Source organism: Vigna radiata, chromosome 3, assembly GCF_000741045.1.
Source record: "Vigna radiata var. radiata cultivar VC1973A chromosome 3, Vradiata_ver6, whole genome shotgun sequence".
NCBI classification, from domain to species: Eukaryota; Viridiplantae; Streptophyta; class Magnoliopsida; order Fabales; family Fabaceae; genus Vigna; species Vigna radiata.
Genome location: NC_028353.1, coordinates 10,680,147 through 10,691,043, shown reverse-complemented (window position 1 = coordinate 10,691,043; position 10,897 = coordinate 10,680,147).

The following is a 10,897-nucleotide window of genomic DNA, read 5'->3' as shown; positions in this document are numbered from 1 at the left end:
ACATAATTAGTTTTAAATGCAACTCTCTTAACAACTACCATTATTATCGTCCATAACAACTATCGATATTTCTGTTATTTTCTTTATCACATTTGTTATGCAATATTAAATATAGTTAAATAATATATTGTCCTATACTTATTTTGTTTATATTTCTATTTCATAATAATTAAAAAAAGTCAGATTATTTAATTTAATAATGGCTCGTGTAGTTATAAAACTACTTCAATGAAATTATGTTTATATTGTAATTATTGGAGATTATTTTTATTATTTCAAAATAAATTTGTCTTTTCTCACTATGTACAGTAAGTTTCACACTAAAATAAAGTTATTTAAAAGGAAAGTCATTATAAAGAAGGGGTATTACAAATTCTCCCTGTTATCATATTATTGGACTATAGTTTGTTAAATAAGTGCTTATTAAATAAAATAATAAGATGTTGTGTTTTTTTAATATCTTTGTCCATTCTTCTTATTTAAAATTAAATAATTTTCGGTTTATTTTTGTTCAAACAATGATTGTTTTCTTCTAAAAATAGATTATTATTTAAAAAATATTTCTAAGAACCTAGAAAATAGAGTATTAGAGTAGATATGTGTCTTAAAATGATGAGATTGAGTATTTTATTTTAAAATAAGTTGATAATATAAATAAAAATTCTTAAACTCGTCTCGTTATCTAAAACACACTTTATATCTCTAAAACAATATTCTTTTAACCTTTCTACATCTTTATAAAATTTTTGACTCCTAAGTTATTTATTTGACGATCAGGAAGTGTCTAGGTGATCCTTGCAACATGGTCTACTTATGTACCCAATCAGTTCATTGTTTAAAGCAAGTAAGTTTTTATCCTTTTTTTCCTTGGTATTTTCGATTCATATGATCATACAAAGAGAATTTGTTTTTCATGTGTTAAGAACTTCCCTTCTTTAATTCTTGGTTTAATTGAGGTTCTAAGGATTCTCTCCAATCACCAATTGGTGATTTGTAGGCTTTTCTAGAGATTTCTTGTGGTGGAAGCAATAGTTGGGGATTCTTAGAGCTATAGGAGTTTTCTAAGATAAGGCAAGCTAGAACCTTTGTTTTAGTTTGTGATCATATTATAAGAATTTGTATCTCTATGTATAGTAGTTAAATTTTGAGAAATTGCTATGTATGAGTGTGTATGAAGATTATACGTAATTGATTATTTGATCATGTGTTGTTGGTATGTTGGAATTGTATGTTTGTGATGTTTAAAACTGTATTGATTATGTGTAATGAAGTTGTTCTAATGTTTGGAACTGAATGCAAAGTGGTCAGTTTAAAGAAATGCTCTTTTGCTTAGGTTATAAGGTCAAAATAGGGGTTTCAATGAGTGAATTTTAAAGGTAGGTGTCGAAGTGACGAAGTAACTAGTTGAGTACTGTTATAAGGTAAATTTTAGACCTTTTAGCATTGTTATATTGAAGGAAATCTGGCATGAAACAAGTAAGGGGATCATTATTGAAATTTGAGGTAAGTAATGAGGACTGTATTTGACAGTTGAGAGTGTGTTAGAAGACCTATTAGGACTTGTCTAAGTTGTCAAATGAGAAAATTCTAGTGTAGAACTGTTAGTGTTGCTTTTAGGATGAGTTCTTAGGTGTTTTTGGCTAAATTTGAGGTTTTCATGGTGAGATTTTTTAATAGTTGAGAAGTGAGTAATTTGAAATGTTGAAGGGTGCTAACAAGTATAATTGTACTTGGTTGTGCAATCCCTATACTGAATTGGAGGCTAGAAAGTGTAGAATATAGTTTGGGTAACTTATAGGAGTGATTTTGGGTTTGAAGTGTTGTATTGGAGTTACAACATGGTTTTCTAATGTTTCTCAATGTTTGAAAAGTTTTAGGGGTCTTTAGAAGTTGAGAGTAAGGTGAGCTAAGTGAGAAAATTAGATTTGGTTTTTACTGATAGTGCTTAGGCGCCCATGTGGGGCACTAAGCGCCACATTCTAGTGGCCAGGGCGTTGAGCGCCAGGATCTAAGCGTTGAGCGCTGTAAAATTGAGGCTTGGACGCTGAGTGGCAACTTTGGGGCGCCTGAGTGCCAACTTATAGATTCACATAATTTTGTTTTATGGGTTTTCTAGTGACTTGTTTGGTTGATTATGGTTCTTTGAATTGTAATTGGTTATATTATATGATGTTAGTCAATGCAAATTGATTGGATTTGTATATGATTTACATGTGAATGAAAATGATGCATATGAATTATTGTGATGAAAAGCTTGTGAATGAGGTGAATGGTTGTTGGACGTAATTCCATGACTCGTGGAGAGGTTACATGGTCGTGCCTGTGTTATTGTTGTATGAGTGTATGGAGCTTCGGACTGGTGGTCTATTCCGACACTGTAATGATCATCCATTCTCAAGTAGAGAAGGGTGAGTCATGTGGTGAGAGTAGCGGGAGGTTTTTGTCTATAAGTTTTGATCATGGCCTTGAGTAACTGAAATGGACTAATCTTGTAAGGTAGCTAGGTTTCAGCCAGTAGTATTACCATTACAAGTACACCATTACAAGTACACTGACTACCAATAGTTCGACATTCATACCTAATCCGGATGAGCCTTGTCTAGGTTATGACATGTATAGGATGATTGGATTGTTATGGATTATTTTTGAATTAACATTTGAATTTTTTAATATAATATATATGAATTGTTTTGTTTATCTAGCTTATCCTTCTTGTTTATCTAGTTTATCCTTCTTGTTCGTGTTTTGTTGTATATTCTTATACTAGTTTTTTACTATAATTATCTGGTGAATGGGTGCAAAAGGCGAAAAGATGTCCGTTGAGTATGCCTTAGAAAAAGGACCAGTAGATGCTTAGTTCTCCTAGTTTGTGTGGATGTATATAATTTTTGGTGTAGACGTTAGGTTGTATATAAAGCTTATATTATAGTTATCATGGTAATTGTATTAACTTTATATTTTTGTTGACTATTCTAATTTTATTGATTTTGTGATGAATATTTTATAGTATTTATATTATATTTGGAATGTTACAATATTCATCTTAATTTTAAATTTATTATCTTATAAATCTCATTTAATCTATAAAACTATATAGAATATAGAAAAAAATGATTAAGGGTTTCTACTTCATTGTAAAGAAAACGAAATAAAAGAGAAAAAAAAAATTCAAAAACACCAATTCAATTTTTTAAAGTACTTCATGGTATGTTTGCTGACTTCATTACACAAATTACACAATGTAATAAAAGTGAGAAAAATATAAATTCTTCTAAACTGAGTCTTAAGAAGTCATACATGACATGACCAAAAAACATCATGCTTACAATTTTCATCGTATCATAGCTTTTAATCAAGTACTGAATAATTTATTATAAAATAAGTACGGAATTGGTATCATAAATATTAATATATTTTAGTTAATTTTAAAATAGATTTTATTTTATTAATGTATTTAACTTTAATTTTAAAAATAATTCTTTATTATTGTTAATTTTTATTTAATAAAAACATATGATTATTATTAAAAAATAAATATTTGTCAAATTATTTTAATTATTAATAACATTCAAACAAACTTAATAATTTTTTCTAAGGTTATAATTTTTTAATATTTTAAATTAACTAATATATGGGAACATTTATTTTATTAAAATAATAAATTAAATATATTTTTAATTCCTAATTATTAAAAAATTAAAATGTATAAATATCCTAAAATTTGATAAAATTTAATACCTAAACTTTAAAAATAAATAAATAAAATTATTTAACTATGTTAACTTTGTGTTAAATTAATTTTCAATGACATTATAAATATTTATGTTTTGGCATAAATTTTGTGGGATCGAGAGACTAATCTGGATGATGTGGCTCTATCGCTGATGCTTGGATTGTCTGGATCACTCACATTTCCTAGGTTTGTACCGTTAGCTTTTCTTCTTGATAGAGGGGAAATGTACTTGCAAAAAGCACTTCGACGCTTAAGTTAGGAACGGTTTGATGAACTTCGGTTCACAATTGAGTATTTAGTGATTTTATGATCACTATAGAATATTTCTGAATGTGATTGGAGAGTCCGTAGAATGTACCTGACTTTTGGCCCTGACTTTCTATTTATAAGTTGTCTCATGGACCTTAAACTGACATAAGCCCAATAAAATATAAACAAAATAAAATATAAACAGACTTACCTAAAAATTTGGTTAGTTGCCAAATATCTTTAATTAGATATTCTTGATTATCCTTAAATTATTTTATCTTCTACTTATCAATATCTTTAATAAGATATTCATTCAGATGTTCTTGATTATATACCATACATATGCCTCCAAGTCCGAGTTAATCATTCGGCTTTAGTCATGATTAACTATAAGACTTATGAGTTTGAAAGAGGTTGTGCTTGTTGTACTGGGGAGCATGCTTCTAGGCTGTGTTTGATGTACTGAACGACGAAAGAGATACATTGGAGGCCGAATGGCCGAGATTCTGTAAGATCGAACGGTTGAATACTTGGGAGGCCGAATAGTCATATACCTGTGATGCCGAATGACCGAATGCTTGTGAGTGAGCGTTCATCAAGGGGAATGCCTTTATCGTTCGGATGATAGTCCTTGGGGGACTGTCTTGGATTTATAGTCCATAGGGGACTGTCTTTGATTTATAGTCTATAGGGGACTGTCTTTGATTTATAGTCCATGGGAGATTGTCTTTGATTTTATAGTCCACGGGGGACTGTCTTTGATTTATGGTCATGGGGGACTGTCTTTGATTTATGGTCCATGGGGGACTGTCTTTGATTTATGGGTCATGGGGGACTGTCTTTGATTTATGGTCCATGGGGGNACTGTCTTTGATTTATGGTCCATGGGGGACTGTCTTTGATTTATGGGTCATGGGGGACTGTCTTTGATTTATGGTCCATGGGGGACTGTCTTTGACTTATGGTCCATGGGGGACTATCTTTGATTTATGGTCCATGGGGGATTGTCTTTGATTTATGGTCCATGGGGGACTGCCTTTGATTTATGGTCCATGGGGGACTGTATTTGATTTATCGTCCGTGGGGGATTGTCTTATGCCCCGTAGGGCCGATTGACCAAATACATATGGGGTCGAACGATTGAACACCTATGAGGCCTGAGCACCTGTGAGGCCAAAAGGCTGAGCACCTGTGAGGCCGAATGGCCAAGCACCTGTGAGGCCGAGTGGCCGAATACATGCGAGGCCGAGTGGCCGAGCACTCGTGAGGCCGAATGGCAGAATACCTGTGAGGCCGAATGGTCGAATACCTGTGAAGTCGAATGGGCGAACACCTGTGAGGCTGAATGGCCGAGTACTTGGTTGAATCAAATGCATGGGAGGCCGAATTGCCGATTACATATGTAAGGCCGAACGACCGAATGCATGGGAGGCCGAATGACCGATTACATGAGATAAAACATGATATCATAAGCGTTTATTCCAACAAAAGATTTTAAACTACAGAAGTGTGTGCCTTAAGAAATTGAAAAAAAGCATGATAGTAATGCTCAACTAAAGTAAATTTTGAGATTTGTCGCATTCCACATGTTAGGAAGGAATTCGTATCATATCTACTAGTCGATACAACCCCGAACTAAGCGGTAAGGGCTATGACTACAGCTACGACTTCACATGTGTTCGGCCCTTTGGTATGACCGTTCGGTTTCTCTACGCTGAGACTTTTCTCTGGTGGGACTCTTTGTTCGGGTCCTTTCTTCTATGAATTTCTACAGGTGACCTCCTCAGATGAACCTCTCTATCTCATCTTTTAGTGTAAAGCATTCCTCTGTAGTATGTCCACGGTTCTGATGGAACCGACAACTTTTTCTTTCGTCTGCGTCCTTTAGAGAAGACTTTTTCCGAATTGTAAGAAGTTCAGTATTTAAAGCTTCCTCAAGAACTTTTACCCTGGGTGCGTTAAGGGGAGTGTAATGATTATACCTGGGTGTTTTGACGAAATCCTTGTGAAACATACCTCCATATTTACCACTACTGTTGAACGATTGTCTGTCCTCCTTTTGGCTTCCACTTGTAGAGACTTCTTGTTGTTTCTTTCTTTGTGAGATTCGCATATCCTCCATATACAGATGAATTCAGCTACTCTTTCTTAGAGTTTTTCCATAGTTTTATGTGGTCGCGCATACAATTTTTTAGCAAAATATCTTGGTCTTAGACATGAAGGTAAATTGTTGATAATAAAAGAGTGATTTACCTCTTTAATTCCTCGTGCAGTTTCAGTATACTTTTTCATAAAGGCCTTCAAAGTTTCCCCTTTCTCCTGTTTAGTATTTACCAATTCTGCGGCTGTCATCTCTTGTACACGGTTAGATGCATACTGCCTTCCAAAGAGGGTTTGTACAGTGGCAAAGCAATCCACTGTATTTGGAGGAAGAGTATTGTAGTACGACAATGCCTTTCCCTTGAGTGGTAGTGAAAAGGCTCTACACAGGACTAGGTCACTCTTGGAGTAAAATGCCATTGCATTGGCGAATGCTCTCATGTGATCATCTGGATCGGTTGAGCCGTCATATTTGTCAAATGTGGGAGGAGCTTTCTCCGGCATGGGTGCCTGCATGATTACTATTGTGAAGGGTAGTAAACCGATCAATCTTATAGTCTGCAAAGGTGTTGGCTCTCTTCTTCTTCGGTTGCCGTTTGGATTACCATTCGGATTGGTGTTGCCATTGGCATTACCGTTTGGATTGGTATTACCATTGGCATTATTGTTCGGGTTGGTGTTACCATTGGCATTATCGTTCGGGTTGGTGTGATGAGATTGCTCTTGGTCACGACGGGTTCCACTGTTACCAGTATAATCCCGTTGGACTGACGATGCCGAGTGTTGCTCGAATTGTACCCATCAAGCCCGTTCGTTTCTTAGCATTGCGATCTCCTCTTCATGCTTTCGCTGCATCTCCTGCTGAACTCGTGCCTGTGCTTGCAGTTGCACCTACATGGCTCAAGCTTGAGCCTGCATCTGCTCTTGCATTTGTGTTATCAGTTCTCTTGTGGTTTGTTGTTCATTCATACTCCTCGTGGTCACCATTTGGGCTTCTTCTATCTACTCTCGGTCCCACGGTGGGCGCCAAAATGTTTCAGTATAAATTTTGTGGGATCAAGAGACTAACCTGGATGACATGGCTCTATCGCTTTTTGATCCTTGGATTGTCGGGATCGCTCACTTTTCCTAGGTTTGGACCATTCGCTTTTCTTCTTGACAGAGGGGGGAGGTACCTGCAAAAGGCACTCTAACGCTCAAGTTAGGAGCGGTTCGATGAACCTCGGTTCACAATTAAGTATTTAGTCATTTTTTTATCACTGTAGAATATTTGTGAATGTGATTGGAGAGTAGAAGGTACCTGGCTTTTGGTCCTGACTTGCTATTTATAAGTTGTCTCATGGACCTTAAACTGACATAAACCCAATAAAATATAATCAAAATAGAATATAAATAGAATTACCTAAAAATCTGGTTAGTTGCCAAATATCTTAAATTAGATATTTTTGATTATTCTTAAATTATTTTATCTTCTGCTTCCCTAGTCCCAATTCATTTATGGAATTCGAATTAACAAATGAAAGAAGATTTGAGCATGGAGCATATTGTGTCTCTGGTGTCTGATGTTGACTTTTCTTGCCATTCCAGCTGTTGTTTCAAAGTTGTTTTGTTGGTCTTTCATTTCCATTTTGTGATGCTTCCATGGATGCTTTGAGGTTGAAGTTTGATTGTGATGATCAGAGGTTGTTGATGTGAATGGGATTATACACAACCACAAAAGGCTATTGTCAACCAAGGATAACAGACAACACTCATCCTATTTTATATTTTAGAGCCTCCTTCATGTTGACAAATAAATACCTCCAGCGATTGTTATTTTTTGTGGACTTTGGCAGTGTTCTTCACCAACTACACATTGAAATTTTTTGATGATAGCTTCGCAAATCCAAGGATGGTTCCCCTTCTTGTGGTCCCTCACAAAGTGTCAAACCTCAAAGGCTATTTGCCTAACTCCCTTTTACCCTTTTGTGCCTTTTTTCCTTAGATCCCTCGTCATCAATTATTCATTCTCTGGGTCAATATCATTTGAAATCCATAGTAACAAACAAGCAAGATGTTCGAAATTAACAAATTTGGTTCACTTTTAATGTTGATTCTATTTAAATTAATGTTGAAAAAGCAAGATGTTGGAAATTAACAAATCTTTCCATAGTAACTGTTTCTTGAATCAATTACAAATTCTAGTTATTTAAATATTAATGAATGGTTTGATTAAAGTTTAACTTTTTAATTAGTTTATCAGTATATTATTACCTAGTCAACACAATTCAGAAGCCCAAAGTATTTGTCTGGTAATGGGCACAGACCGGGTCATTTTAGATTGGTTGATTGAAATAAAAATAGAGTCAACATAACTAATGTTCTTCTACTTTATCCATTCCTTCAATTTACTTCCTTTGTGTTGAACCAAACAATTGATGCCAGCTTGTTTTCTATGCTGATGCCAAACTCTTTTGCAGATTAATTATTGTCGTAATTGTTTTTAGTTCAGTGTCATGGAGGAAGTGGGTGAACACAGTAAAGCTTCTGACACTAGGAAGAACGTATGTTGGGTTGTATTTGATTTGCATACAATTAGTATTCTATTGTAATGTATTTAAATAGTAAGTATTTGTTTTTATGCAGTTAGTGTTTAGACACTTTTGCAAGACGAACTTCATAGGTGCTTTGAATGAACGCTTGAATACTGAACAGAAGACGTACATTGACAAAACTGTTTTTGGTTGGTTATTGTTTTTGCCAGATTGTATTAAAATAGGTAGGAATTTGTTAGCTCATTTATGTGGTTGTTGGGTAGAGAACATGGGAGGGTTTTATGTTGGAGACAAAGTTATTGGGTTTACTGAATTTGATGTATGTATGTCCTTAGGGCTGTCTGTTGTTGGTGAAATGATAGATTTAAATAAAGTTGGCCATCGTTGTGTTTGTAGGGACTACTTCCCTGATGGGAAAGTAGATGTGAAAATGGTTTATGAATTTTTGTTAGAGGAACATGAAAATTTTTCTGTAGAATACTTTTGCAGCTTATATATATTGGTTGGGATATCATAGTTCTTGCTTCCTAATAGGAGTGGACTAGTATTTCCAGTTATTTTTGACTTGGTTTCGGAGTTGGGTTGTTTGGGTAAGTACAGTTGGGGTAGTTTAGTATTTCATTACTTTATTCAAAGTGTGTGTAATGTTTCAATATCAATGAAGAATGATACAACTAGAAGTAATTTCCATGTTGAAGGATGTGCTTACCTGTTGCAGGTACATGTTTGTTTTGTAGTTGTTAATTAAAGACATTGATGTATTATTGTTTACCATCATTTTAATTTTGAAGGTTATTTGATTTTTAATTTGCAGGTTTGGTTTTGTCATCATTTCGTTACATCAAAGTCAATGTACAGTACCCGGGTGACTAAATTCCCAAGGTTGTTGAACTGGATTGGTATCAATATTGGGGAGAAGTTTATAACAACTACATTGTCAAAGGGATCGTTGAGTAGTTGTTCGTTAGCGGAGTTTGTTCATGCAATGTATTTATTATTTGATGTTGGGAATACACGAATTTTGTTAATGACATTGCAGGTTGTTGTTGATGTTGGTGTGTCCAAAGAGGAGCTTAGTTATGGGGTGGTCCATGACGCTGTGCAAAAACATGGTTTTCCATATTACAAGCAAAATAGAGGACAAATGGAGAAATTATATTCTATTGTAGATGAACAAACAACAGTTGTTGCCGACATGCGAACTAGTATTGACAAATTAAAGAAGTCGGTTGAGGCCAGCAATGAAGAAAAGAGTGAAGATTTTGTCGAACAAGCATTTTTTGGAAGTGAAGGTGATTTCCAAAGCACACCGGTTCAACATGATCAGCAAACCCCGATGGTTGATGGTGGTATTGAAATGAAACAAACCACGATGTATGACCGGATGAAAGCTGCTCCTCGAAAACGGATTAAGAGTATAGCAAGAAGAACTCCCTATACCGAAAATGTTAGAAGAAAAAAATGAGTACTTCATTAACTTCATTAACTTGTACTAGAATTCGCAATGTACTTTTGTTTTAAGATGATTATGTTTGGAATGTTGTTTAAAATTGTTGTTGAATATGAAAATTGTTTTTGATATTGTTGGTGGTTATTATAAGTGCAAAATCTTTATCAAAAATATAGTGAAGCATTACAAAATTTATAAAAGGTCTGTGTGCAAAACTCATAACCCAAGTACCCACTTAATCGAACTATAGTCCCTCTTAAATTTTATAAAAATACTTATGTTGTTTAACATGATAAATTGGGGGCTCGGGTTGATATTAGCATGACACCAATGTGTCCTTGTCTTAAGTACATGGTAATGGTCAGGTTAATAAATGTTTTTGAGGTTGAAAGATGGATTGATAAGACAATGAACCCCTCAGTGCAAAACTCGTAACACAAGTACCCACTTATTCGAACTATAGTCCCACTTGAATGTATAAAATTACTTCTGTTGTTTAACTTGATAAGTTGGGGGCTTGGGTTCAAATTAGCATGCAATGTGTCCTTGTCGTAAGATTATGGTAATGGTAAGGATAATAAATGTTTTTGAGGTTGAAAGATGGATTGATAAGACAATGAACCCCTGTGTGCAAAACTCGTAACCCAAGTACCCACTTATTCGAACTATAGTCCCAGTTGATTTTATAAAATTACTTATGTTGTTTAACATGATAAGTTGGGGGCTTGGGTTCATTTTAGCATTACACTGATGTGTCCTTGTCTTAAGAACATGGTAATGGTCAGGATAATAACTAATTTTGAGGTTGAAATATGAAGTGATAAGACAATG